The following is a 23718-nucleotide window of genomic DNA, read 5'->3' on the forward strand; positions in this document are numbered from 1 at the left end:
TAACACGTTACTCCTACTCACATACATGTATTAAAATTGATGCCTGCCAACTCACACATCCTGAACCTATCCATGTATTGTCTTAGTACTGCCTCCATCAGACAAAGTCAGCCCTGATCTACGGTTGTGTCAACTGCTGCATTTGTAAGGTAAGTCCGTAACATACACAGTATTCTTGTGTGTTATTATGATATGTCATTGTAGCTATTGACCTGGTACATTATGCAGTAACTACAGTGGGCTATTTGGACAGAAATGAGATCCACATGGAACTACAGACACCCATTCCATTTTCATGTTTCCAGTTGTAATCAGTAGGCCTCATCCATGGAATATTCATGCAGTCCTACTGCAACAGATTACTGGTACATCATTCAAGGAAAATGTTAGAAAGTGAGGTTAAATGATAGGCAGACTAGTGTGTATCTTAGCAGTGCATGGGTTTTGTTTCCCCCAACCCTCAAAACAGCAATGTCTCCTTGTAGCTGCCATAACAGTAACTCATCTATGCTATATGACCATTTCACACAGTTAGTATGCCACACATTCTCAGGACAGCAATATACTGCAGGATTTGATCTTAGATTGCATGTGTAAGGTAGGTGAGGAATAGCAATGTACATATTTATGCAGGTGATTGTGTGAGGAATGATCCAATTTCCATCAAGTAGCTTATATGGCTCAAAGGACTAAAGCAATTAGCTTGTGTGGTGGTGTTCAGACTTCTAATCCAGAGATATCCAGATATTTTGGATGTGAAATAGTAATAAGTTGTATTTTACAGACTGTGACTCTGGGTTTGCTATACTATTATTAACCTCTTTCACTTATTAGTTAAAAATTTACGCACTGATCTGCATATCTAAGACCTACTTAAAAAAATTTAACCAATTTGCACGAAGTGCAGCAGTTTAGAATCAGGTTCAGAGGTCACACAGTGTAGCAAACATAATCCCGGCCTGGAGTACAGCTAGGTATGGGCTGTAGTGGGCTGGAGTTAGTATATGAAACAGTAAGTCTCTGATGTAAGCAATGCGCTACCCATTTGTGCATTGATTAACAATGGACAGACAATTCAAAAATGCCAATGCGCATGCCTGTACACTTAAGCAGAGCACAAATCCATTGCTCCTAGTACAATTTATTTAAAAAAATGATATACATAGCTATGCATTTATAATATATACACACACACACACACACACACACACACACACATATATATATATATATATATGTGTGTGTGTGTGTATACACACACACACACACACACACACACACACACACACACACACACACACACATACATATGTTCATCTCTATTTCTCCCTGCATATAAAGATACACATATACATATCATACACATACACACACACACACACACACACACAATCTAAATATATATATATATATATATATATATATATATATATACATATATATATATATATATATATATATATATATATATATATATATATATATATATATATATATATAAATATATATATATATATATATATATATATATATATCACTTTTATATACGTGTGTGTGTGTGTGTGTGTGTGTGTGTGTGTGTGTGTGTGCATTTGTGTGTGTGTGTGTGTGTGTGTGTGTGCGTGTGTGTGTGCACGCGTGTAGGTCTGTATTGCCCTACATACCCAGATCATGGTGAGTAAAGCTGCACCGGAATACATATAATGTTGGACAAAGGAACAAAAGTAAGGGCTCAACATTAAATTATGCACTTACAGAATGTGGAAATGTATAGAATAACATCTATTGTATTTGGAGGACTACTGGGACATCTGAAGTTCAGATTTTGGCAGTATTCTCTCATGCCATATGTAAATGATGCCACATTTGACAGCAAACCATAATTTAGTGGGAAACATAAATATGAGACAATCCTGCGTACTTGCTAAAAACATTGGGACAGTGGAGAGTAATATCACGTCTCCCTTAGACAGCATGTGGAAACCTTGTAAATCTATGGCATGGTATATGAATATGTACATACATTATGAAGTCATATGTTGGCATGTATGCCAGCAACAACACCCACATTCACTACAGCCCCTTGTGTCTAATGAATTTCACCACACATAAATTAACTCCTGAACCTGTTGTGTAATGTATAATGTTGTGTGCTCACTCATCGACAGGGCATATTGATATTGGCCACAAGTTTGCCCATCCAAAAGCAAACAGACGCATATGCCCAAAACATGGACTGTTGGCACATAGCTAAGCTTCGAAACAGTTACTTGACTGCTAAGCTACTTCATGCAGATGACAGTAAGAAGCAATGTGTCTCTGCAGGCCTCCCAAGCTGTTCAACAGAGCTTGTTTATGTCCTCTATGATTAGTTCACCTGCAGTCATTTATAAACCAGACTTCAACTATGGAGTGTATAAGTACTGTGATCTGTAGTGTGTAAGACTAGATAGGTAGGGGTTCTAATCTCATTTTAGCCCACTCACTGTGTATATATGTGTGTGTCTGTGTGTATAGCTCCCTAAAGGGCTAGTGTAAATTCTAATAACATGGGTTTGCACTTTTTAGCCCTTGCAGTTGATGTAGGCCTCTAAACTCTTGTCCTCCACAAGTCCTGCTGATGTCATTTACCATATGATTACCTAAAGCCATGTTAATGTCAGACTTAAGGTGTGGCATGTGCATTAAGTACTGTTATCTGCAATGTATAAGACTAGATCAATAGGGATTCTAATCTCACTCCAGCCCACTTATTGTGCATGTGTGTGAATCTCACACTGACTTCTAAACTGGCATGGGTTTGGACTTTTTGACCCTTGTAATTAATGCAGGCCTTCAAACTCTTGTCCTCCACAAGGCCTGCTGATGTTATTTACTATAGGATTACCTAAAGCCATGTTAATGTCAGACTTCAGCCATGGCATGTGCATTGAGTGCTGTGATCTGTATTGTGTAAGAATAGAGTGGTAGGGGTTCTAATCTCACTCTAGCCCACTTGTGTATGTGTATCTCCCCAAAGAGCATGTTTAAATTCAAACCTGCATGGGTTTGCACTGTTTTGGGCCTTGCACATGATGCAGGCCTACAAACTCTTGTCCTCCACAAGGCCTGCTAATATCATCTACTATTCCCAATATGTCATGGTTTTGCACTGTTATGGGCTTTGCAGGTGATGCAGGCCTAAAAACTCTTGTCCTCCACAAGGCCTGCTAATGTCATCTACCATAAGATTACCTAAAGTCAAGTTAATGTCTGACTTGAGCAGAGGTGCATGTGATATGTTGTACATTCTGTAGTCTGTAAACTTAGATAGGTAGGGGTTCTTTTCTCACTGCAGTCAACTTGCTGTGCATGTGTGTGTGTATGTGTGTGTGTGTGTGTGTGTGTGTGTGTGTGTGTGTGTGTGTGTGTGTGTGTGTGTGTGTTTGCTATGCAGTGCATGTAAACATAGACAGGTAGTGGTACAATTTTCACTGCAGCCAACTTTGTGTGTGTGCATCATGCAGTGTTATGTAAACATAGATAGGTAGTGGTATGGTTCTCACTGCAGCCAGATAGGTGTGTGTGTGTGTGTGTGCTTATTAGTTAAAGCCTTTTATATCAGCCTATGGGATGCTATCCACATCTCTTCAACAGAAACTGCTAATGTCATTAGCAATATATTATTGCTTGTGTATAAGTCACAACAGGCAATGCTTAGGCAGTGGCATGACAGATGCTTAAATGTAAGATGTTATTAACTTTATAGTGTCATTCTAAGGTACAGTACCTAACAGTGTGGAATAACATGGTGGATTAATTACACTGTTTTGTCAGGCATATGGCACTAGCCTGAACTGTAATCCTGCCACAATAACATACTTACAAATGTGAAAATGTACAATGCCAGCAGAGTAAGGGTCATGCTGCTACACCCTTGGGGTTCACAGCCTCAATCACCCTCTCTGCAAGCACTCTTTGCAGTGAAGATGTGGATTTCTGTGCATGCACAGAAAACTTGTTCATCTTTGCAGTAAGTACTTTGGGCTTCCAAGGTGCAATGTCTGTCAAACAACCAGACACCAAATGGATGTTCTGTGGAATAATGTGGGACTACAGTTTTGTGTTTTGAGAAGCTAAATGTACAGTATGACATACCTAGGACATGCTGGTGGGACAGGAACATCTCCCAAAGGTGGCCACTCCTCTGCAGTAGGCCTCACATCCATGTCAAGCAGATCACCTCAATTACCCTGTTGAAGTGCTGGCTGCATACATTGCTGTGAAACTCTTACCAAACATGGATCACTGCTGCTGTGGACCATGATAGACTAACCTTGGACATCTATTTCACCTGACATAGAATATTATATTGTGATGCAGCACCTATGCTCCTAATCACCATTAGGTCAGTACCCTAGGAACTATCCTAGGAACCTAGGAACCCAAGGCATAATACATGCAAAACTGAACTGATTGATCTGGTTACTATTCAAGGCATCTACATGGAAAAGGCTGCAACAAGCCTACAGACCCTTGCATCATCTGGAACAAGTGTGTGACTCAATAAACAGGCTATGGCCTGCTTCTTATCTTGGGAATGGTGTGAATGTTTTGCATCTGGTGAGAGAAAAAGAAAAGGAACATTGTCTCCCAACAGAGTGAAACCATGGTGAGACCAACAGTAGTAGTATCCAGGTAGTAGCCATTCATGCAACTCACCTCTTTTCAGCATTCTTCATAAGGCAATTCTTTGCTTTCAGTAAGTACTGGTTACTTTGTTTCTAACTTCAGAATAACTGTCTAAATACGTCATCCTTAACTTTTCAGGGTGTACATACTAGTTTCCCCTCCAGTGTTTGGCAGCATTCTGTACAGACCCAGACACCTTGAGTGACATATTTCCTGGGAAAGCATGATGGAATTTACTCCAATACCAAGTTGCACACAAGACAACTAACCTGCAGTGACAAGCAATGCCCCCCATAGTTGCAAAACAGATACTCATTACATAGATTGATATTTTCAGTACAACTATTTAATCAATAAAAAGGGTCTGTTGCACTGGATATGAACTTTCTCACTCTGACTGTTACCACCTTGGTGGGATATGGGTATTCTGACCCAATGTAGTAATCACCTCATGCTTACCAACAATCTGCTCATTCTCAAACAAACTGATATGGTATTTGAGGTATGTATTTGCACAATGTCACTGGAGGCAAAGGTCTCACATGAAAGTCAGTAAGGAAGCTGGTAGTACACACTCTGCACCCATCACACACAATTCAAAGCAGACATATTCTGAGGCACTGAAATGCAACCTTCATAAATCACAAATACCTCATAGACAAACTACAGATAACATATACCCTTAGCAGCCCTAAATGCACTCTGTAAAAATAACAGCCATATCAACACATAGAGCTACATCTCATGCAGGCTCAATCTATAAACCCATAAAGCAAGCCACCACACAATCCAATATTCTAGTCATTGGAGACTCCATTCCAAGACACAATGATCTCCATCTCACTAACATGAGTAAGGAGAATGGCACAGTCAGTTGCTTATCAGGGGCTAAGATCTGCCACATTATGCATGCACTCGTGTCATTGGACCACAAGTAAAACAAACTCAGCATGTCAGAGATGCAACTATAATATCAGCCTTGAATACATGTTGTCTCACACACCAGTCAGTATATATGACAATGAGCAGGTTGTCACCAGGCACACCTCACTTCCCACTTCACCCAATCCCACATCACACATACCTACATATGTGGAGGTCCTCAACAGAAACATACATAAACAACAGAGACCTCCAAAACACAAACACAAGCTCGCTGCACATAATACATCCACTGCAGCACACAACATACATAATAGCTCTTGCACTAGTGTCATACCTATCAAGCACTTAAGGCAAAACACTAAAACAAACATATATGATTCCACTGTGAGACACACAGATGTCCCTCTCACCAGGCTGGATAAGAAGAAGGTCACAGTTAGCTGTCTTTCAGGTGCCAGGATCCACCATATTACTTATCACTTGCGTATCCCAAAAGCAGGTACTGTTGTGACTTTGTCATAGTCCATGTTTATGTGAGTGACTTGAGACATATCTCTCTGAACTATATGAAGAGTGACATGACTGAACTGTCTGACTATGTGTCTAAGGCAGGTATGTCCGTAGCCTTAAGAAGCATTTTACCTTCACCTAGGATGATGCCTCGATGCAAACAGAAAATGATTGACCTCATTAATTAGATTATTTTCTGGTGTCATTCTAAGGGGATACAGTATCTGTCAGCCTGGGATGACATGATCAACAGACCTCGATGCTTTGCCAGAGATGGTTTTCATCTGTCACCCCTGGGATTTTGGCTACTGGCCAAGGCTCTTGCCACCCCCATAGTGCCCTTTTTAGGCCGTGTCTCAAGGACAAAATTCCAGACATAAAAACTCCATATAAAAACAACCTCAGGGTTATGCTGCTAAATGCTAGGAGGCTTAACATGAATCTGCACTCACTGGAAGCAGTCTTCATCTTGGAAGACGTATACATTTGTGCAGTCATGGAGACCTGGTCCACGACTGTGGAGAGCACCCCAACCATACTGGGCTACACCTCCTTCCACACATTCAGACCACAAACTGAAGGCATGAAAACTCAAGGAGGCAGTGTATCGACATTCATTACATATAAATACACTTCCAGTTTGGTTAAACAGTAGAATTCCCTGGAGATACGTCAGATGCAATTAACTGTTGGTAGGACACCTAATTAAGTCATTGCCAGCTACAGGACCCCCCTCTGTGAATCAGGACAACCACATTACCTATTTGAATCTACTTGAGTCTATCAAGATACATTTAAATACCTTGGCTTTGGGCAACTTTAACTACCCATCCATTGGCCAAGTAAATTACTTGTGCTGTAACTCACCTGACCAAAGGTTCCTTGACTTCATTAACTATAATGCACTGGACCTGCTGGTTGACACCCCTATAAGGGGTGTCAACATCCTGGATCTGGTGCTTACTGATATGGTACTACTCTAGCACCCCCACTGTGAGGTCTTCCCTAGTGTGATCTGATCACAGATCAGTCTCATTCAAAGTAACTATCACACCACCCTCCCAGCAGCAAAGAAACCAAAACACTCCTCCAAAGCACATCATCACCTCTTACAGGATGGCATAAATAGCTGTACTGCACCCCCCCCCAGATGGAACTGGTAACTATGCCACATTCTACACCAGTACTTTATACAAACATCTGTTTAACTGCATTGGCTTAGCCATACCTGATAGGACCAAAACACGCTCCTCAAGGACAAGCAAACCTGCCTGGTACAAAATTGCCATTAACAGGCTTTACAATAAGTGGAAGAAATTGCTGTCTAAGAGTAAGGTGGAGTGAGCCCTAAATTGGAAACACTCCCTATTCAGCTTAAACAAGCCAATAAGACTTCTTGTGAAGTCCTCAAAAGCAAACTTTGAGTCCAAATTAGATTTCTCAACTAAGGACAACCATAAGGCATTTTTAGTTACATCCATTACCTAAAAAGACAGGCCCAGATTTGTGCTGAACTGGTAGTTAATGATACCCCATATACTGAGCATGTGAACATAGCTAACCTCTTAGCTGACGGGTTCTGTGAAAACTTTACTTCCCTCTCCCTGGAACATGTACCCCATGACATCCCTACCACCTGTCCCCTACCTTGTATCTCTAAAGAACAAGTCATAAATTCTCTCTCTAAGGCCCAAAACACAGCATGTATGGGACCTGTTAACATTCCAGGCTGCGTCCTACATGAGCTACAACAAGAATTAGCAACACCATTGGGTATGCTTTTTAATCATAGTCTAAGCACTGGCTTTGACCCAGATGAATGGAAAATGGCCACTATTATCCCCTTGGACAAAGGTGGGGCTTCCGCTGACCCTGGGGGAACTATAGACCTGTTAGCCTGACTATCCTTATCTGCAAGGCCATGGAACGAATCATCATGGACCTTATCAACAAAGACATAAGTAAGCTCCAACCACCTGACTCTACTCAGTTTGAATTTGTCAAAGGGAGATAATGCCTGTGAAATATTGTGGACTTCTTGGAGACAGTCAGCAAGGCCCTGGACAAGGGAAAATCTGTCCATACAGCCCACCTAGACTTGGCCAATGTGTTTGACACTATCTTCCACTCAGGCATCATTGACAAACTCACCCAGCTAGGTATCAACCTTATATCATTAGATTGGTTGCCAACTGGCTCCCTGATATAACCTACATAGTCAAAATAGGGGAATCCTCCTCTAACAGCAGACTTGTAACCAGTGGTGTTCCACAAGGATCTGTCCTGGCACCTGTACTGTTTGTGATCTAGTTCTCTAAAATGCAAGCTAAAACTAAAGGTCTGGGGATGAAAAAGTTTGCTGATGACTGCAAACTTGCAGCGGTCATAGAATCTTCAAACAATGTCAACATCCTACAAGAGGGTCTTACACAAACAAATGATTGATGCCAAAGTCATGGCCTTAATCTCAATGCAAAAAAAAATTGTATTATCATCCCTCTCTTTAAGTACAATGTTCCTTCTAACTACCACATCAATAACAAAACCTAAGTATGCACTCATTGGTGAGAGATCTGGGTGCACAGGTTGACAGTAACCTTACCTTTGATCACCATGTCTCCACAATGATAAGAAGGGCATTCTGTATTGCTTGTATCATAAATAAGGCATTGCATCCAGAAAATAAAATAAGTTATAACCTTTCTGTACTCTCCCTTCATCATGCAAATAATGGAATACAATGTCCCTTTAGTTATGCACCTTTCCAAACACCTGCAGCAACTGGAGAGACCACAAAAGTTCCTCATAAGGATAATTCAAGGTCTTCGGTATCTGTCCTATGTGGATTGTCCAAAACCACCGTCACTTTATTCTGTTTCATACAGAGTACTCAGAGGCAATCTATGCCTTGCATAGAAGGCAATATTTGATCAGGATTTATTGGAAATTCTGCATATCCGCAAATCAAATGGTACACAGGTCACTTACTCTAAAGTCCTTAATCTGGTATGTGACAGTAATAGAACATGCTGGAGGGTAAAATGTGTCTACCAGAGGTTACCACACCTTTGGAATAGACTCCCACTTCATATCAAACAGAGCACCTCAATGGACCTCTTCATATGGAGTGTGGACGATTGGATGTATAACTGTGGATTCACCATGGGGGTTCCACCTGTGTCTCTCCTGGACAAGGGCAATTGGTGCTGATCATGGAAATAAGGGTAGAACCTGGCTAAGTTAGTAAGGGCCCTAGGGCCATTAGCCTATTAACTTCCTATGATCCTATGATATGACTCAGTCATAGTCCACGTGGGAGTACATGACCAGCAACATACCTCCCTAGACTATACTTAGAGAGACATATTTGAGCTCTCAAAAGACATCTGTGCGGTCAATGACACATGACTTAAAGACACGGAGAGCACACCAACAGTGTAAGGTTATTATGCCTTCCACACATTTAGACCAGCTACTTCACAGAGAGGGACTAAAGGTAGAGGTGTCTCTATGTACATCAAAACTAAAGATACTTCAAGGCTGGTCAAATAAGACAATGCACTTGAGCTGCTCCATGTTCAAACCACAATAGGCAAAATTCAATACTACTTCCATGCAAGCTACAGACCCCCCTCTATGACCCAGGAAACCCATACCATGCATTTAAACTTATTAGAAACACTAACCATCCAACCCATTACCATATTCATGGGTGACTTTCATTATCCCACTATTAACTTGGAATTCTATACAATACCAAACATATAGGCACATGGATTCCTGGATTTTGTAAACACAAACTCACTGGACCAGATAGCCAATACACCAACCAGGGGTGGAACCATACTGGATCTGGTCCTCACCAATATGAGAGAGTTATGCACACCCCCTAATGTAATGTCTTCCCTGGCAAGGTCTGAACACAAATGTTCTCATTTGAAGTAAAAATATAACATGGCTCCACAGATAAGCAGTGAATATTTGGGAACTACTCTAAGGCTAACCTCCAGCTATTAGGTGATAACCTGGTCAAATTTCAAGCCCCTATAAACATTGAGAACACTGCAGCATATGCAGAAGTGTTCACTGAAGCCCTGTATGAGCATGTTAATAGCTACATAGAGACAGCCATACCTACCAGGGAGAAGTACAGAACTAACTCAAATTCAACCCACACTGGTGGAATCACAGAATCAATAGGCTGTATAACAGAAAGAAGAAACTCATGCCAAAATATAAATGATACAGCACATATCAAGATAAAAGCACTCTCAAAGTAAACAAAAAAAATCAAAGGACAAAGTAAGTCTACCAAAGATGGATTTGAGGTAAGTTCAGGCTCCCAGGCCAAGGCTAACCACAAAGCATACTTTAGCTATGTTCGCAACCACAAAGGCAATAGACAATTGTGTGCACCTCTCATTGTAAATGGAAACACCTATAATGAGGTAGAAGATATAGCTACCCTCCTGGGTGATAAATCCAGCTCCAACTCTACCCCTCTCTCTCCCCAACCTTCTTTCAGGAAATACCATTGAATAGAAGTACCCCTACTATCACTAGGGAACAAGTCCTTAATGCTCTCTCTAAGACCAAATACACTGCATCAATGGACCCAGACAATATCCCAGCATGCTTTCTAAATAGCATGAAACATGGCCTATTAGGACCACTGGAATTACTATTTCACTGTAGCCACCAAACAGGCTTTGTACATCATGAATGGAGAACAGCAACAGTCATCCCTGTGCACAAAGGTGGGCCATCTACAAACCATAGAGACTCCAGACCAAGTAGTCTCACTAGTCTAATATAAAAAGACATAGATAGAATTATCATGTAAATGATTAATAGAATTGTAGTACACCTCCAGACACTGGACCAAATCCAATTTGGTTTCTCCAAGGGCAGATCATGCCTACCCAACCTGTGGACGTATTTGAGAAGGTAAACAAAGCAATGAATGAGGGAAAAATGGTTCAGACTGGCTACCTTGGCTTGACAAGGCATTTGACACTATACCCCCATCAGGCATTATTGACAAACTCAAGAGGTTAGGTACAAACCAGTATATCAGCCAGTGGATAGCCACTTGGCTCACAGACAGGACCCAGGAAGTTAGCACTAGAGAGTTCACCTCTACAAGGAAGCCAGTCACAAGTGGACTCCCTCATGAATAATTCCTTGGACCGCTCCTTTTTGGCATTTAATTCTCTGAAGTTAAGACCACTGTTAGTGGTATCTGGGTGATGAAATTGGCAGATGATTTCAAATTATGAGCTGTCACTGAATCCCACACTGACACAAATCTGCTCCAAGAGGGGCTGACACAGACATAAATCATGTCAGAGCCATGGGCCAACACTAAATGCCAAGAAATGCACAATACTATCCTTTGGAAAGTCATCCACCCCTGGTAACTATCATATTGACAGCACCCAGTTGACACAGTAGTCAGGGACTTAGGGACACACATATATAGTAATCTAGCCTTTGACTGTCATGTGTCTACAATACTGGGGAAATCATTTTATGTTGCGCAACTTATAAACAAAGGTATGGCATATAAGTCCAAGGAAGTCTTTGTTCCACTGTAATCAGCATTAATCAGACCTATCATTAAGTACAATGCCACCTTTGGTATGCACCTAATCAGGCATATCTGACAATTGGAACATTCACAGATGTTCCTCACTAAACCAATACAGGGCATATATTAAATGTCCTATGCAGACAGTCTCAAGGCCCTATCCCTGTATTATGTCTCCTACACTCTTTGGAGGGAGATCTATGCCAACCTTACAAGGCACTGTCAGACCCCACTGTGGACCTCCTGCATATCCATGAGACAGCTAGCACGAGACTTACCCATTCTACAGACCTACACCTTGCCTGTGGTATAAATATGATGTGCTGGAGAGACTGGTATGTATCCCAGAGACTACACCCTATATGGAACAGGCTCCCCCATCCATGTGAAGCAGAGTTCTGCCCTAAAAGAAATCAAGTACATTACACAACTGGATTGGGAACAGGACAATCATCCCTGGTTTGTGACCTATGTCTCTAGTGGACACAGGGAAACTGTAAATGGTTCATCTCCCAAGCCCCTTCTTGTAAATGCATCTCCCAAAACCCTGCTTGCACTTGTCAAGAGTATCAGACCTTGTCAGAAATTTGGAATGCATGGCTAGGCTTATGGAAGCCCTTGTGTTTGTTAGCCTACTGAACACACATGAACTCATGAACTTATACTGTATTATCTTTCTGGTGACATTTATCTTCTGTGCTAACATTCAATCCTGTGCTCTGAAGTTGATGGGTTGATTGTAGATGTGTACCCATAGGTGTGTACTACACAATCCTGAAAGTGAAATGTAAACATTTCCATGACACACATTTCATCGTGTGACTCCACAGCCCTTACAACAGCATCCATCATAATGTACACAAATTATTATGCTACCCACATTATAAATGGCAAAGTACAATATCTGCAAATGAGTAGTACAAGCAGCATGTCAACAGTACCAATGGATGAAAGGAATTCATACTAATGTAGATAGTCACTCTGTGCATCAGATACATAGCGTTATGTCCCTGCATCCATGAGAAAGATGATAGGGATGTGGTACAGTTATTCTCACATGCACAGGGTGTTGTGTGTGGGGGTGCAGGAGGCCTAGGCTGACCCAATAGGTTGGCAAAGATGTGTGAGTCAGAAAGGGAAGCAGGCAAAATGACCATGGAAATGTTGTGTATGGGTCTGTAGGTGCCCTGAATTTGACAGGTGTGTGTGAGTGTCTGCATGAACACAGTCAAGCTCAGTGCTATCCCTACATGTCTGTATGTTGGACAGCTGTCATCCATGCATAGTAGAGCTGACAGTTCATTGTCTCCACCCCTAAACATGAGAACTGGCTCAGCCAGGAGTTGGACTGGCACCTCCATGCCCAAGGTCAGATTATATGCTACTACCTGAGGGTGACTTATGTCTGCTGGTCATGTGTCCTCCACAGGAACACCCAGGACCATAAGTCCATGGCCTGCTATATCTTGGTGTGGACAGCACACTCCATTCTGGAATGCTGGATCTACTCCCACTATGGGAGCGTGATTGTGCGTGGGTATGTTGACTCTAAGCAAATGTAGTTGCTGACATATGCCCACGAGGTCGATGCTCAACTCCAGTCAGATGTTCCATCGCAGACAATGTGTGTTCCAAGACAGATAGTATGTGTTTTGTCTCAGGCCTACTCCTTTCCACTATGTCAATCAGCCAATCCAGGGTATCAGCATTATGGTGGAGGCAGTCATGGATGTCAGACTGTGCTGCATCTATAACCCTGAGCATTCATCAGGAGTTCCTTTCTGAACATGCTAATTCCTCCATGACAGCCTTAAACATACACTAAGTGACACATGATGAGACACCTGCAAAAGGTAGTGGAGGGACAACAGACCTCCTACTAGCACCCCTATTAATACCTCACCAACAGTTTGGCTATGGCCACTGTTGACAGTCACTGAAGCCACAGTAGCCGCACGTCTCTGTTCAATGTCCCCACCCTCCAGCTGTCCAATATCTGTGGCCTCAGGGGACTGGGTATGTGTAGGCATACTGGCTGTGTATGGTGATAATGAGAGAGGATGAGTAATGTCAACTTCTGTGTCTGATTCATCCCCTGCAACCCCCAGCTGTGCCTCAGTTTGGCCACCATCATCATCAGAGTCTGAAGAGACACTGACATCGGGTGGTGTAGGGGACAAAGACCAACCTCCCTGGTCCCCTTTGATAAAAAGGAAAAAGTAATACATTAATACCTGCACTATTATGCTCTGCAGCACTATGGTACAATACATGTTAAGCTGTATACACTGCTATCACTATTACAAACGTGTATACCTCCCAACTTCACAAAGTAGAACATTCAGACATTATTTTCTAACCCCAGTCTGTAATTATTTGGAAATAATTATTCAGTAAACAAGAAACTTATGAGTAAAAAATAAATTATGTACACTGTGGACATTCTGCAAAAATCTGCACCATTGACAGTTATGGCAATCAGTAATGTCCTGACAATACCTTCAAGTCAATCACTGCATACCTACGAGGCAGAGGTATGGGTCTAATCTGTCTACATTCTGAAAATATCTGCACAATTGACCATCATGCAGACAGTATATCAATCCAGACAGCAGGCCTGAGATGACACCTTAGCTAATACATTGAAATATATCTACATCTCTAACAAAACAGTTTTTTTGCTTAGCAGCAGCAGGAGCACAGCCTCTTTCAATTCCTTGTGGCCCTTAAAAATGTTGAAGGAGAGGTAATGGCAAGAGCACCACATGTTAAAGTATGTTAAATATCTCACATCTACTGTAACTGCTATGTTAAAAGGTATGTAGCTAACAATCTCTACATGAGTTTCAAACTGCAGCTGGCTTACCCTCCCCCCAGAAACACCCGACACCCATGTAAAACTAGATACACCTTGACAGGATGAATGCAATAATATTTTACTGCTGATCTAACTAAGCATACCTGGATGCTCCTCTTTAGAAGAATGAGTGGCACCCACATCCACAACATATTGGCTTATGGATGCTTGGGAGCTGTCCTGTGTATCAAGGTTTTCCAGGAATTCTTCTAGACCTGTCTACCTAGTTATCACACAATATTATACCCTTGGTGTACTCTACATTCTCTATACATGTAACAAGGCTGGAGATCAATGCCATGTCATCAGTACAGTTCTAGCAAAGGCTTACTGATGTAATCCACATTCTCCCAAAGTATATTCAAACATATGCATCATGTTGGAAACAAAATGGATACACACTTGATGGAGTACAATATTCCTCTGTTGAAAAATACAGCTATAAAAGTAATGTGTCAACGAGTTAGATATAAGAAGTAACTTTCATACACACTGGTTTGCCTAGCTAGAAGTTTGCCTTTTTGTGATGGTTTTCATTACCAGTTGATTGCATCTGAACCAATCTTTGGTTCAGACATGCTAAATGCAGCCTACACAGCTGATTTGCAGTATAATCAGCCAATACCATGCAACTACTCAACAAGATTTAAGGCCTCAATGTAGATTCCATACCCTTTCTAATATGTTGGGGTGAAAATTAGTGGGGTAAAAATACAACATCAGCACAGAGGGAATGTTTATAGCAGCTATGTGTTACATACAAATGTGTGTGCTACAGGCTGAAGCTGCTGCTGCTAGCAATAGGCACAGACAGAGTGGCAGAAGACTTTGCAGGGTGACAACACAGAACAGGAACTGTGGGTCTCATCACACTGGGAAATTAAAGTATGTATTTAAGGTAAGTATCTTAGCCAAATGTATCATTAACAGAGTAAAGGTAAAATGCTAGGTGTGTCTTAGAACAAGGTATGGGGGACAATAACCATTATGTCAACCACTTGAGCAACTGCCAAGTCATGTGTAATGTCATAGTAGTCATCTGGAATGTGTGTGTTGGCAACTCCTGTTTCTAGCATGACCTCCATATATGTTTGTTACTTGTACAGCTGTGGTTGTCTGTAATATCACTGGCAAATCATTGTGGACTGCAGTCTGATATTACTGGACCAGATTTGAATTACATACATGAAATTCCTCTGGGAATTCATGTTAATGCATAATCTGACATTCTGGGCACTTGCTAGGGTTGTAATAACAATAGTTAAAATGTGTTCCTATCTCTAGGCTTTGACTTCCATTATTTAGAAGCAGACATTCCATCTATACTGATTTGGGTGGATAAATGGGTGATGAAACAGTCATACATATAATAATTTATAATGGCAATGTATACATCATGTATTTTAAATGCTAGCCACAGCTGGACTTGAACCGAAGACCATGTGAACCAAAAATACATGCTTTTGAAGCATTTAGTAATTTGAGCTACAGAGTAAGTAACAGCACAGGTGTGGTTTTACATGTTGTAAAGATCATTGCATACTGAACCACTGTCACATGCCTCACTTACACCTATTACTATGTGTATGGCTTTATAGTTATTTATTTCTCTACTAGATTCCCAAGTAAATTCTTATTTTTCCATGAATCATTTAGCAGATTTGTAGCATGATGTGGTGCAATGTGCATCATCATTTATATATGCTTAAGGATGAGAAAATGACAATTACTATGTTTTCCAACAAGCACGCAAACAAACACACACAGCCAACGGAGCTTGAACTCTGCACAAAATAAATAAATGAAAATTCCAACCAACAAAAGCATATGCAGAGTCACGGCAGAATTAAATCAAAAGATGAATGTCCACAGTCAAATAAAGCAGTCCCAAACATCAACGATCCCTGGAAATACGTATTTATTCAAACAGACGTGAGCGCTTTCACCATTCGGCTTCCTCAGACGTTACAATATACCACATTCACATTTCATTTAAATAATAAAGAAACATTTCTCATTGGCAGTAAAAATCACATGTCCTCTGTCTCTAATAATGCTACTGAAACGAACGGTGCCTAACCTACGCTGTCATCATTTAAAACATGTACAAACTTTAAAACTATTTAAAAACGAACATTCTCTTAAAGTAAAAACAATTCAAATATTGTTTTTACTTTAAGAGAATGTACTTTAAGAGAATGTTCGTAGCATTATTAGAGACAGAGGACATGTGATTTTTACTGCCAATGAGAAATGTTTCTTTATTATTTAAATGAAATGTGAATGTGGTATATTGTAACGTCTGAGGAAGCCGAATGGTGAAAGCGCTCACGTCTGTTTGAATAAATACGTATTTCCAGGGATCGTTGATGTTTGGGACTGCTTTATTTGACTGTGGACATTCATCTTTTGATTTTATTCTGCCGTGACTCTGCATATGCTTTTGCTGGTTGGAATTTTCATTGATTTATTTTGTGCAGAGTTTAAGCTCCGTTGGCTGTGTGTGCTTGTTGGATTATCTTTTATTACACACACGCCTAGGAGCATGGCGGAAACCAACGTAAACAACGTAGAACTTCCGTATACGCCACATTTGGATGTGGGTCGACAGAGAACCGAACGGTTTGAACGATGTGTCAGAGGGGCGGACAATTTACTGTTGGACTATGAACCGAGGTTGGAATCGGATTTGGATGATGTTGAAGAATCTTTGGTTGCGAACTTGACTGACGAACTTAACCATTTAGAATTGGACTTCTTAAGGTTGAAAAAACTCCAAGTTGAACGCCAATACTTTGAAGCTTGTATCACTAAAAGGATTGTTCCACGTGGACTTAGAGTCCTCAAAATGCCGACGTCAGGTAACACATATCCTGAGTTACTTTACAAATGGCAACAATTGAATTTGGACATTAGTTTTAACTATATGAAGTTATTGAATGAATTTCATTCAAAAGAAGAGGACAGTTTGAGAGAATCTGTGAACTGTGTATACAATGCTTTGAAAGTAAAATATGCTAGTGAAATGTTGGATGTAAAGTTAGAAAAGTTGATTGACAATGTTTCATTGTTCGAGAAGAGAATTCTAGAACAAAAAAAGAGTAAGATCATGAGGGATACCAAGGATTTTAAAAACAACCAAGTGTTCACATGGCCCAGAGTGTCTGGTAATGTGAATACTAATAATGGGCCCATGGCTAATAATAATATTAGGGGTGTTAGTTCGGCAGGCATTGGTAACAATGTCACCAACAGGAGTTACAACATGGTTGTTCAAACCAATTCACGTTTGCAAGATGTATGTGTGACTAAACCTATAAGTAATAATACTGAGGAGCCTGTTTTGGCAGATGAGACACGAGTTAATGCTGACATAAATGTGACACAGAGGGAATCAGGACAAGTGTCTTTGGGTCCACGGCTGAATAATGTCAATGGGGGAGGCTCTGACATCCACAGGCATTCAGACCATAATATTGCATCTTCATCAGCCCCGGATACTTCCGTTAGAAGGAGGACCCCTCCCATCAGTCTAGGTATGGGAGGGAGCATGGCTAATAGTTTTAACCCTTTTCCCATAGCACAACAACGCATGGGCAGGTCACGGTCACAGAGCAGGGGCCGATACAAAAGGAAGGTATCCGACAGCGAGCAACGAGGCCCCACCTTAAAGAAAATGTGGGAGAAGGTGGGGACTCATTGATTGTTAATATTTCTAAAAGGGAATTGTCCCCGTTTGAACAGCAAGTACTAAACAAGGGATTGAGTTTCATTCCCACATCAGAAAGTGATTTGGTGGATTCTGTTTTAGATGTTCGCATGTTTGCCAGGAATGTGCAACTCAAACTAGAATTTGGAAAGCAAACCATAGATAGGAATAGTTCAGGATTCAGGGGTGTTAGAACATATACGCCCCAGCTACACCCCCTCTTGGATACTTTTTTGAAATTAGTTGAGAAGGGAATCTATACCCAGTTTGAAACTAACAAAAAGATGTATAATAGAAGGGTGCGTAACTTGAACTATAATCAAAGGTTAGCTTTAACAGCTCTAAAGTCTGATAACACCATCATGATTAGGCTCATGGACAAGGGAGGCCCCATTGTGGTGATGGACTTTGAATGGTATAAGGGGAGTATGATTAACTTACTCAGTGAAAATAGGTTTTATGAGGAGATAGAGATGGATTTAGTTATTGAGAAAGTTATTCAGGTCCATAATATGTTGGATGACCTTTTAAAATCCGATGATATTACTGGTGAGTTACACTCGTACTTGAAGGTTATTAATCCACGAATACCGATAATTCAAGGGCTCCCCAAAGTCCATAAATCTGTATCGACTCCACCCATGAGGCCAATTGTAGCTGGGCAAGGGTGGCTTACAGAACCCATGTCCAACTTTGTAGAATATCATACCAGGCCTATAGTGAATGCCACCACACATATTCTTAGGGATAGTAAACAATTTCTGATTCAGTTATATGAATACACTCAGAGATTGGAAGATCATGCCTATTTTTTATTAGTTACTCTAGATGTGGTTAATTTGTTTACCACAATACCCAATGGTTTAGGTGTAACTAGTTTTCAACAGTTCTTAATGTGTAAATCCACTCTTCCTGTTAAGACGGTGGAGTTGATTTCTTTATTCATGGAAACAATACTATTTAACAACGTGTTCATGTTTGGTGATTCTGTTTTTTCCCAAAGAGATGGTGTAGCAATGGGAACCCCCTGTGCCAATAGCTACGCTAATGTAGTTATGGCACAGTGGGAGGAATCCTTTTTATTTAGGTCCACTTTTTTCAACAACAGTGTGGGCTTCTACAAACGTTTTGTAGACGATCTTTTCATGGTTTGGCACGGCAGCATTGAGGAGCTGGAGTGTTTTATTATTGAAATGAATGACTCCACAAGTTTTTTGAAGTTTACCCATACTTTCTCTGAGGAAAGCATTTCATTCCTAGATGTTAGGATAGAGAGACTTCCTTCTGGACTTCTTAATACATCAATCCATCGTAAGTTATGTTATAGAAATACTTTTTTGCACAGATGCAGCATGCACCCACGACATGTGTTCAGTAATGTTATGAAGGGGCAGCTGATGCGAGCCTCCAGGCTGAACCCGAATATGACGGGTTTTGAAGAAGAAATTGAGAGACTGAGACATATGTTTTTAAGAAGAGGGTATGAAGAATCTAATTTTAATCACATAGTCGATGAGGTATATAAGCTGCGAAATACTTTAGCGAGACCATACTTCGCTGATCAGGCATTGGACCAAGAAGTTGAAAAGTCCACTTCGCCTGAATATGTGAGAGCCCTTTTTGCTTTTAGTAGTGATGTCTTTCAATTGAAAGATTTAATGAGTAAGCACTGGGATATTTTAGGACTTGATCAGGAGATTAGTGGGGTAGTTGGACCGACTCCACTCATTGCATATAGGAATAAACCCAATTTGAGGAATTTACTGTGTTATAAAAATATTTTGCCTCATGCTAGGCATGAGTTTGGGTTTAACACGATTGCATGTGGAAGATGCAACCAGTATCGTTGGATTGACACCAGGACTAACTTTGTAAATCCACATAATGGGTTTGAGTATAGGTTTGACACTGGCACGAATTGCATGAGCAATAATGTTGTGTACTTAGCTAGGTGCACAGCATGTGAATCATTTTACATCGGCAAGACAAATAGAACACTACGTGAGAGGGTTAGGGAACATCAGTATCATATTAGGATTGGTAATGATGTTAATTCTTTAGCCAAGCATGTGATGACCAGTGGTTCCTCACACAGTTTTTTGTATAGTGTCATTCAACAAGTCACTCTAAACTCGAGAGGTGGTGATTTGATTAATCATACACTTGAATGCGAGTTACGCTGGATAGTTAGATGTAAGGCAGATGTCACCCCAGGATTGAATGAGAAAGTTAATCTAAAACCTATATTGAGGAAGAGGCGATGTTTTAAACCCAAAAAACAGCACAGTTTGCCTTTCTAGGATTTTTTCCGTGCATTTAGGTATTAGGAGATTCTTTATTTATGTATGATGAGGGGGTCTAGTTCTTATTTTGTTTTTTTGTGTTTTTCGTATTATTTGTGTCCAGTTCGTGTCAGTTATGTCTGTTGTACGACTCTGTGTTCTGAGTCCTAATATTCATTCCAAACATTTGAATTGTTTTTACTTTAAGAGAATGTTCGTTTTTAAATAGTTTTAAAGTTTGTACATGTTTTAAATGATGACAGCGTAGGTTAGGCACCGTTCGTTTCAGTAGCATTATTAGAGACAGAGGACATGTGATTTTTACTGCCAATGAGAAATGTTTCTTTATTATTTAAATGAAATGTGAATGTGGTATATTGTAACGTCTGAGGAAGCCGAATGGTGAAAGCGCTCACGTCTGTTTGAATAAATACGTATTTCCAGGGATCGTTGATGTTTGGGACTGCTTTATTTGACTGTGGACATTCATCTTTTGATTTAATTCTGCCGTGACTCTGCATATGCTTTTGTTGGTTGGAATTACTATGTTTTGCTTTAAACACCAGAGCTAATTAACTGGCAGTGTGGCTTGGCAGTTTGATGTACTGCTCTTCAAGTGAGATGGTACTAGGACTGAAAAAGGGCATAGGTGTACTTTTTGAACGTGAATGTTATGCTTTCAAATACATATAATAATACACCACCAGTTAACATAGCTTAGTGCTGCTGCATGCAACATCGCTCAATTATTCTTTAAGGAAAAGAAAATTGCAAGCAGGGGGAAAAACATAGTGAAAGGCAGGTAGGAATGTGCAGGAAGGGTTTAGGAAAGAACCATAGTATCCATTTCTTCGACAGCAACAACTGTGTACTTGCAAAGATTTTTAGCTGAGTTTGGACTGTAACCCCAGAGATGAATTTTTTTTTTTTTTGGCTACAGGTACCTTTTTTTTTTTTTTTTTTTTTTTTTTGAGGGGAGAGAGTGGAATGTTTGGGAAGGGACATAGGTATGTGGGGGGAAGGTAAGTTGGGAAGGCGAGGAAGTATTTGCAGACAGACAAGAATTATAAGACAGTGGACAGGGTTGGTGAGGGATACAAGATGGGGGAGGGGGGTGAACAAATTGGTTGGAGAGGGGGTTGGGGGATCCTGGTCCCATGGATGTCAGACATAGTAGCAGTATGACTCAAGTCCTCACTCATGGGACTGTCATCACTGCACCTTCATTGCTCCTGTGTAGGCAGTGGTCAGCACTGGTGCATGGAGAGTGACTGCCCAACCAGGATAGATAGCATGCACTCCATCCGGTATAGGTGTGCACCAACAGTTTGAAGCACAAGCATAAGCACCATGCCTGGATTTTGATCATGGGTGGCAAAAGCATCCCCTCTGCCTCCACTCCCAGAGGAGGGCACTCTCCTGGCCTGTCGTGTGCAACTACCTGATGGAGCAGGTAGTGCAGGGGCAGCAGAGGGGGTTCCAGCATGTTGGGCCGCAATGCCTTGGCCGGGGGAGCCAAGGTAGGTAAATTGCCAAGAACTGGCCTAACTTGTCGTGCTGTGGAAAATAACATAGAAACATACAGGAAAAATAAGCATAACCCAAACAAATGTAAATAATAACATAAAAGAAAATAATAATGAGTAATGGAAACAAACTGAAAAAATATAATGAGGAACACAACAATAAATAATGTAAATGAAAGTTTATTTAATGGCAAAGCAATATTAAGTTATACATAAGGCCAACATAATAAGTAATAACAAATAATACAATAGCAAATGATAATAGTAAATATAGTGATGATATAAATAAAACAAGAGAAGGAGTGGGGTGAGAGAAGAAAGGAGAACAATAGTAACTTCACAGATACTATAACTAAACATACTACAACTACATACTTTCAGATAAGTTAGATTTTACTTGTGAGACCACTGACTGCAATGATGTTTATTATTTGACATACTACCTTGTTCCATGCACACACATTATAGTTCAGCTCATATTAAATGCCAACAATCAGTCAATGTTGTTTATATTGTATATATGTATATATGATTAGCACGGGACATTATGGGCCAAGCCATACATAATGGTGGTACAAAGGTACAACAACAAGGAACATTCTTACAAAGTGTGCTCTTACAATAGTAGCAAGGTGTTCTAATAACAGATTTGCCATTAAATTGCATTTCGAGAGATGTCTAATATCTGCAAATCAGAGGACTGACATTTTTTTCTGATGTTGATCCTCAGCAATGAGGTAAAGACTGGCCAGTAAAACACGATCATTTACCAAACAGACCAGACATATAGGGCAATATTCAGTACATTCTGCAAAAATTGTGACAGTTGAGAGGTATGTCCATGTACACTGATTACACTTGACAGCTGGACGGTCATGGCACAGGTGTATGGGTGTGTACTTCACATGCAAGCATAGTTATGCTTTACTGATGAAATGCTAAAACAGTATTGAAAACTGCACAAATTCTCAGTTGGCTGGTATGGGATTAGAATCCACAATTACTGACTACAGTAATGCTTAACATTTTATTTGAAAAAATAAATTATCAGAGCACCATCTTCTTTTATACTTTATTGAGTCATGTTGTTTCAAATCTTGCATTTACATACAAGAAATGCTGTCTAGGACTTCTGTTAACTTACATGTTTACCCTACTCAGTTATTGACTGCAGTCTACAGCTTAATTCAGAGAATGAGCAGACCACAACATTAAGTCTTAATCTGGGTATTCCACAACATTAACTAATGACTGGAAGAGAGGCTACACAGTACTGCATGCTTACTTGCATTCACTTGCTTTACCAGTTCACATATGCACTGACACTTTAGTGAAAGTCTGTGATGTTCCAGATATTTCATACATAACTGTTAAGACTGCAATATCTGTATTTATTTTATTTTATTATTAAGTTATGCATTCATTTATTACTTTATTGATTTCCTTACATACCACGCGGTTGCCTCATCCTGGCCAAATGCCTTGCCTGGGACTGCACATTGCAGCCCTCACTTCTGCAGCTGTGGTAAGAGAGGGAAACCATTATGCATACCAGTTTGCACAGATTCAGCTTGTATATTTCTAAATTACTAGAAAACATACTTACATATCTGTGGGGTGTTCCCTGCCCATGCCTCTTGGATCCAGTGATCCAAAGTACCCCTCTTTTATTGATAGGGGTCATCATA

The sequence above is a fragment of the Protopterus annectens genome, chromosome 4.part1 (assembly GCF_019279795.1).
Source record: "Protopterus annectens isolate FY-2018-M chromosome 4.part1, PAN1.0, whole genome shotgun sequence".
Lineage (NCBI taxonomy): Eukaryota > Metazoa > Chordata > Ceratodontiformes > Protopteridae > Protopterus > Protopterus annectens.